Here is a 7,500-nt window from a genome sequence, read left to right as displayed (position 1 = left end):
ATTTACGATCTCATAAAAATTGAGAATCGTTCGAGTAACAGCATCGATTGCCTTTTCGTAAATCGACGTGTCGTTTTCGATGGTCGTCAGTGATCATCGAATTTCAATGAGAGATTATTTATAAAGATTCGATAGGTCCAAGAAAAAAATAACAAAGGATTTTGTTGACGTAATTAGAGGAAAACATCCCTTAAACGTGTACGTTTGGAAATCCTTGGGAGAAAACGCGGGTAATTTTATTGAAAGACGTCGGAGACTCGGCGAGGATTCGCAATAGTATCGCGAGCTCTTTCAAATCGTGATTCGAGGGGATTCAGAGTTAATGGCGGCCTGAAATTCCATGCTGTGGAATTCACAGCGGAGCACACGGTGCGAGTCTCCTAGAATTCTATGTATTTCGAGTACGAAATGGTGAGGAGAAAGAGGTGAAGGAGAGAGAGGGAGAGGGAGAGAGAGAGAGAGAGAGAGAGAGAGAGAGAGGAGCGAAAGAGAGAAGAGATAGAGAGGGAGGACGAAGGAAGTTGCCCTCTGGAATTTACGCGCTCGTAAAAATCAAGAACCGTCGGGGCTCTCTCGCACCGAGGTTGCCCTTTTCGTCTTTATCTTCGCTGGAAAAAGCAAGAACCGTGCGTTACGATCTCTTATATGGGTACGTATCTACCTCTCGGTGCTCGCGCTCTCGAATTTACGCGAGAATGCGTTCTACGCGTATAAGTAAGTACGTATCTTGGTTAGTCGTTCGAGCGCAATGCTTTCGAACTCGAATCCTATTCGACGGATCATAATTATTCCTAGTTCCCTTTTAAGAGCGATACGTTCGATATTTTCGACAGAAGGAATAACAGACGTATAATATTTTCGGTTAGAATATTCAATCGCAACGTCGTTGAGATTGGTCACTCTTATTTTTTCTGAGCGAACCGAAAGGTAACGGAAACTTGGAGCCGTGGTTGAGAGTCACTGCGGTTTAAGACACCATTACACCCCCGTCCTATCTCTCTCTCTCTCTCTCTTTCAGCCGACGCCCCTAAAACTATATTAAACTCCTGGAAATCTTGCGAGGGTCCTTTCCTCCGCTAATTCTCCCTCTCTCCTCTCTGCCTTTTTCTTTTTCCTTTCTCTATTATCGCCTTGTCCTTTTCCATATGTACCTATCGCTTTTCGAATTCACAAAGCAAAAGCGTTCTTTTTCTACGCTTACACCCTCCGATAACTCTGCTCGAACGTGAAAAACCAAGATGGCAGTTTGATCGCTTCTCCCAAACGATCCGCAAACTTTCCAAAGATACTATCGTCTAGACGCGTTTTATCCGTAATGGGTTGTGCCTTTTTCCATTTAACCATGAAATCCACATAGATACCTATTAATACTTGCGTCGTTTAAAATGTCTTTTGAACAAAGAACGAACGTGGATATTTTCAAACGTATCGACGAAATAATCGAAATCTTGGAGTTTTATCGGAGCCGCGGAGAAATACGGAGTAAGTCGTGGAAGAGGTAAAAGGAGGAAGGGAAGGAAAATGAGACGGCCGGTTAAGAGCGAATGGGCGGAGTGAGAGGAAACGAGTGGAGAGGAGAGACGAAGGTGAAGCGGACTCTGGCCGAGGCATTGATTTCTTCTCGTCTCCATCGACCACGTCTCGACTCTGCGGGTTGCGTCTCTGGGGGCGGGTCTCTTTTCTTTCCATCTCACTCCAGCTTACTTTTTCCAAACGAAACGCTTGCCCGCAAGGAGGAGAGAGAGAGAGAGAGAGAGAGAGAGAGAGAGAGCCAGGAGAAAAATAGGAATCGAACGTGCCAACGAGTCTCATATTTTATATCGAGGACAGCATGGATTTCTTCCGTATCCTTCAAAGTTCGTCTAAATATCGTCAGGCGATATTAATCGCAGAGCATCGATGACGATCGTCGAGAACGCATAGCTAATCCACAATATCGGTTAAGAATTTATTTGGATAAAAAAGTGGATTTCCTCCCTCCCCCTCACCCGGCCTAAATATCTCTTACGTTTGAAAGAAATGATTGAAATCTTGAACAGGTATAGATATACTCTCTAAAAATTGAAACGGGAAAACTAAACATTGAAAACAGGGAAAACAAGGATCGAAAGTAATTCCAAATAGCCGAACGCAAGCTAAAACGTAGTCCCTGGTGCAATTTGAATTTCTTGTCATCGATCGTCGTGCCGACAAACGCTCGAAAATGCGGGTTAACACTCGGCTATAGCGGTCCGTATATTTCACGGGCGTGTCCGTGCGCGGCTATCGAAATACCGGTGTGTCAGCGAATGTTAGCAGTCTCTCGGGGGGATCGGAGGGCCGGAATCGCGCGGCGAATCGCGCGCCGATTCAACGAGAGCTTTGTATTTACTATTTCACGGCTGCACGGACGCCAGCCGATAGTCACGTTCGCCGTGTTTGCAACGCGCGTTTTACTCGCTTTTCCTCTGATCCTTGTATCGCGAAATGGGCGGATTTCGAGGCAACGGAAAGAGGAAAAAAAGGATGGCTATAGTTAAGGGAATACGTTCGTTTACGGCGAAACGACGAAAAAAGAGACGTACGAATAGAAACGAAAAGAGAAAACGTGCTACATTCGGACGCGTAGACGAACGCACGTTTTCCAATGATATTTTTGCCGAGAGAGGCTGGATTGATGGCAATTATCGTCTCTCGAGAGACGGAAGGAGAGCGTAAGACGGTACCGTCACGATATATTTCCCGTAGAGGGAAGGCCGAAGCGAAGTAAAGGAGGAAACGTGATACCGCGGCTAAGTCTGTTAGCTCCTTAGTGCTTTCGATCTAGCGGAGGGATCCGCGGTAATAATCCTCTCCCGGACGATCACGGCGGACGTATGGCTATTAAATTATTAAGGCGTCGATCAACATTAGGAATCGTGACAAATCCGATCTGTGCCATCGGCGCGAAGGATCCCGCCGCTACGTTTTCTCTACTCGCCGTAATTATCCTCGATCGCCTTACATTTCACGTCTTACGATTACCGTCCATTAACAGATGACACGAACGCGTGCTCTTTAGACGTCGTAAGAGTCGACCGATCTCGAACGATCCCAGAAGGATGAATAAATATAAAACGCTCTTTTTCTTCGCTTTCCTAGAACACGATATAAGACTAATATCCTTCATCCATCTTTCTATCGCGTTTACTTTCTCTCTCTCTCTCTCTCTCTCTCTCTCTCTCTCTCTCTCTCTCTTCACCCTCCTTTGAAAAGCAAAGTCTCGGAAGGATGAAGAGGCGTTATCGATGATGCCGTAGATGGTGTAACGACGTTTCGCATCTCGAATAGAGCCTCTGATGGTTAATTTCAAGCCTCTGGCCCGAGCAGCTTCGGTCGCTCGAGCGCGAATAGCGGCGAAAGAGGAAGGGATGAAACGAGGACGTGGATACGAGAATACACACGTAGGTAAGTAACAACGTAGATAGATGCGTAGAGGGAGAGAGAGAGAGAGAGAGAGAGTGAGAGATCCGGGCGGGGGGAAAGGAGGATTTACGTGTTCCCGTCGTGTCGATATCCTTGGAAATTTAATCATGCTCCTATACTACTAGGAACACTATGTCGGTGCTAACGCTTGGCGGATCGTCATGATAACGGATCGCACCGAGGTATCCGTGTAACGTTATATCAACGAATTTGCATGTTTGATGCCGCATCGGATGCTCGTACCGGCTTACCATCGTGACATTAAACGTAACGTTCTCAACATCCAGCACGCGATTGTCTTTGTCTAACGCAACGAAGCCAGTAGCGATAAAGCGAGAGAGTTTCTCTTACGCGGTTCGCTCGTCGATACGATCGTTTTACCGATAGTACGGTCGTTGACCGTCCTGCAAATTTTCTTCCTCCACGTGCAAATTTTAACGATACTCCGTAATCGTTTCTAGTTTTACCACGTAAGAAAAACTTGAACTTTCGTCGATTCGTGGGAACGATTGAAGAATCAACGCGATAAGGATGCGCGCTTGGAATTACTCGGTTCGTTCTTTGCACGGTCTTCTACCGGAAGTAGAGGCAAATAATCGACGGTTAACCGCTCGCCCGCTTGTGTCCGTTGAAAATTTAGTTTGCGTGCGCACGGACCGCGAGAAAATGGAACTCTTACGTGTGCGCTTATACCGATATTTCTAAGCACGACTTTACGTTGGCGTCACTAACGAGCCGTAAAGACGAAACGTTCGACTCGGGGGCAAGGCAAACGAAAGAGAAGGAGGGATGAAACAAGAAGAAGAGGAAGAAGAGGAAGAAGAAAGGGTAGCATCTAGGGCGGTCCCTTCGACCATGTCGCAAAGTTTAAACAGCTTAGAGGGATGTTGCGGCGCTCCCGACGTTAAGGGCGCCAAGTCAGCCGGAAACCTCTAATAGTCCCGTCCTCTCTAACGCACTAAGGAAGGAGGGAGGGAGAGAGAGAGAGAGAGAGGCACAGGTACACCGTGAACGCGCCCACAAAGCTCTCAAACGGTTTGTATCCAAGCGAGTACGCGATAACCGCACCCTCGAGGCAAATTTCGGAGAGACAAGGTACTTACGCGTTAAAGCCTTAGAGTACTCGTCATTCGTTAAAGCCACTACGACTATTCTTTGGCTCTTGGCCGAACGCTTCTGTTCCTCTTCAGAAATCGAACGCGAATACGTTATTCGATCCGCAAGGAGAATTTTACGAATTTTACGAATGATTTAGAAATAGCGTGAGAGCGTAATCGTAATTTACACCTACAATGTAGAAATTGTTGACGTGTAGATAGAACGTGTCCTTGGCAGAATAATTTTTTTCAATTAACTCTCTTTTATGACTGTTTTAACGGGTATCGCGTTACGCCGACGAGAACGAAATTGCATTAATTAGTTCTACGTCAACGTGTGACCGCGACGATTCGCGATTACGTTTCTCTGCATCCAATCGAGAATAAAGAAGAAAAAAACGAAAAAAAAAAATAAAAAAGAAGAACTAAGCATGTAACGCTAACGCTCCTAACAACGAAATGGTCGTTTTAACGACAAAAGAAAGATCATTCGCACAAAAATGATCCATTTGTCGGGAAGCTCGTCGGCACGTAGAGGAAACGAAACGAAACGAAATCGAAAATGTGGTTGTGAAAAGGAAAAGTACACAACCGACATTCATCTCTTTCCCTTTGCCCCTTGCAACTTTGCTTAGCACCCAGAGAGCGGACAGGTTGTGTTTATTGTAAAAACAAAAGACGGCACGGTCATGTGTCGGGCGATCAGCGCACAGTTTAAGGGTGTGGTGTCTCCCTATTGTCCCGAGATATCGACACGAACGGGCCGAGGTGGGATCAAATCGATAACATTTTCTTATAATCACAAATCGCCAAAGTACGTAGCGTTCGAACATTAGCGATTTCTCGAACTAAATGATTAATTAGAAATCCAATCGAATTCGACGTAATACTTCATTTCAAATGACAAAGGTAGAGAAGAATTCTTTCGTTGTCGAATAACTCTGTCATCCTATTGCATTATCGTAAAAGAAAGAGAAGAAGAAAAAAATCAAATTTAACCGAGCGAGCAGACCTTGGTCGCGATCATCGAGAGCGCCATTCAGGCATCGCCCCAAAGAAAAACGTTTTCCCGATGGAGCCGCAGTGTTTTCGCAAGAGGGTGCTTGACCACTTGTCGGTCTGTCGCCTTCTCGATACCCATCACGCGACGTTATCCAATCGGCGAAGCCCCAGTCGGTCTTGTGTGCGAGCTCGCAGCCACCGTGCACTTGACTCTTCATACGCTGCCGCCTCAACATACCCCCTCCACTACCCCCTTGCTCACGGTACAAGTAGTAATAGTAGTAGTAGTAGCAGCGGCAGCAGCAGCAGCAGCAGCAGCGGCAGCAGCAGCAGCAGCAGCAGCAACGTAGAGCCCACCTAATGACGAAGGTAACGCGAAGCAACGCTTCGGCTTTCCCCTCGATTCGCTACTCCGCTTGCCGACTCGCGCACGAACAATATTTGCAGAGCTCTTATTCCCAACCCCCTAAAGCGGCCGACTCTCTCCCTTTCACCCCCTTCCTCTCTTCACCGAACCATCCAAGCCACCGTTTCCCTTTCTCTCTAGCCTGCCCTCATGTGCACCAGCAACTACCTACCTACCTACCTACCTACCTACCTACCTACCTACCTACCTACCTACCTAATAATGATTTTACGTTACGCCATGCCGGTCCCCGGGGAATCCGACGGTGCCGCACCCTTATTGCACATGGCCCGTGTTCACGACGAAGGGAATGTGGTTGCAGAGGGACGGCAAAAAAGAACGACGAGGAGAAGAGATCGAAAGTGGAAGAGAAAGAAAGGGAGAGACAGCGAGGACTGATTATCATTAGTCTCGAATCCCAGAATACCCCCGATCTGCCTGCCTGCCTGGCTGCCTCACGCACGTACGCACCCGGACCTCGCGACCTCCGACTGAGTCGTCGAAAAAAAACTGCTTTTCGAACTCTACACGTCGGAACTAGCCCGATCGAAGAACGCGTGAATTGCGGCCGACCGATTAATATTACGAGCCTAACAAGATGAGCGTAAAGATTCCTAAAAATCCTAAAGATCCCTTTAGAAATCGGGAATGACTGTCTTTTCTTTACGTCGTTTTTACGTAACAAGGATCCTTTTATATTTTATGCTGTAGAAACCGAAAGCTGGTCAATAGAAATAACTCACGTTTGTGAATGGACAAGAGACCCTCGAAATCATGGTCGCTTGAAGAGAAAGAGACGGAGAGGGAGGGAGAGTGAGGGAGAGAGAGAGAGAGAGAGAGAATCCCGTTGATCCTATCGAAAAGTAATTTCGTCGAAATAGAAACGTGATGGAAGAAGAGAAGGGTGGAAACGTCGACAAAAAAAAATAACTGACCGAGCATCGTCATTTCACGAAGCAATTGCGACGCGTTGCTCGTGAACGGCATCGGACGTCGAGTCGCTGAATTTTTCATCCCTCTGAATAATGAATTAAATGTTCCGCTGCGACCCTCACGCTGGATAGTAAGAGCGAGAAAGAAGGGAGGAGAGGGGAGAGAGAGAGAGACGTCGCTAAATAAACGAAGTGGACACGCGCGCGAGCGCATGAGCCCTTGTCCTTGTGGTCCCATAGGTTGTTAGCGGGCCCGCGCAAGTGACCATCGCTTTGTATCCTCTTTCAGCGAGTCCTTCCGAGGCCGTTTCGCCTGGGTTGAAGAGGGTGAATAAGGAGGTGGTAGCCGAGCGACGGAAGCAACGTGGAGGATAAGAAGAAGGGGGAGGAGTGCGGGGGAGGACAAGGTGATAATTTGATAAGACATTGGGAGGGTTGCCATGGAGACGATACAAAGCCCAGACCCACCAACGGAACCCTCCCGCTTTACCTCCTCTTCTTCGCTGCTTCCTCTTCCCCGTCTTTACGAGAACCTACTCCTTCAGGACCGTCGCTCCGTCAGCTTCGAGACACCAAAGTGTCAAGTGTCCCAGCGCCACCCCTTCCGCACTTTCGAAGA

At 47.4% G+C, this 7,500-nt stretch overlaps 1 protein-coding gene across 1 annotated transcript in view; it reads right to left on the bottom strand.

Annotated features, from left to right (window-relative positions):
* The window catches only part of LOC122631747 (zinc finger protein 205-like), a 19,130-nt gene that overhangs the window by 2,753 nt on the left and 8,877 nt on the right, over positions 1-7,500 (bottom strand). The gene's annotated exons all lie outside the window — the stretch shown is intronic.

The sequence above is a fragment of the Vespula pensylvanica genome, chromosome 9 (assembly GCF_014466175.1).
Source record: "Vespula pensylvanica isolate Volc-1 chromosome 9, ASM1446617v1, whole genome shotgun sequence".
Lineage (NCBI taxonomy): Eukaryota > Metazoa > Arthropoda > Insecta > Hymenoptera > Vespidae > Vespula > Vespula pensylvanica.
Note: the sequence above shows the minus strand (reverse complement) of the source record. Positions and strands in the feature narration are given on the sequence as shown.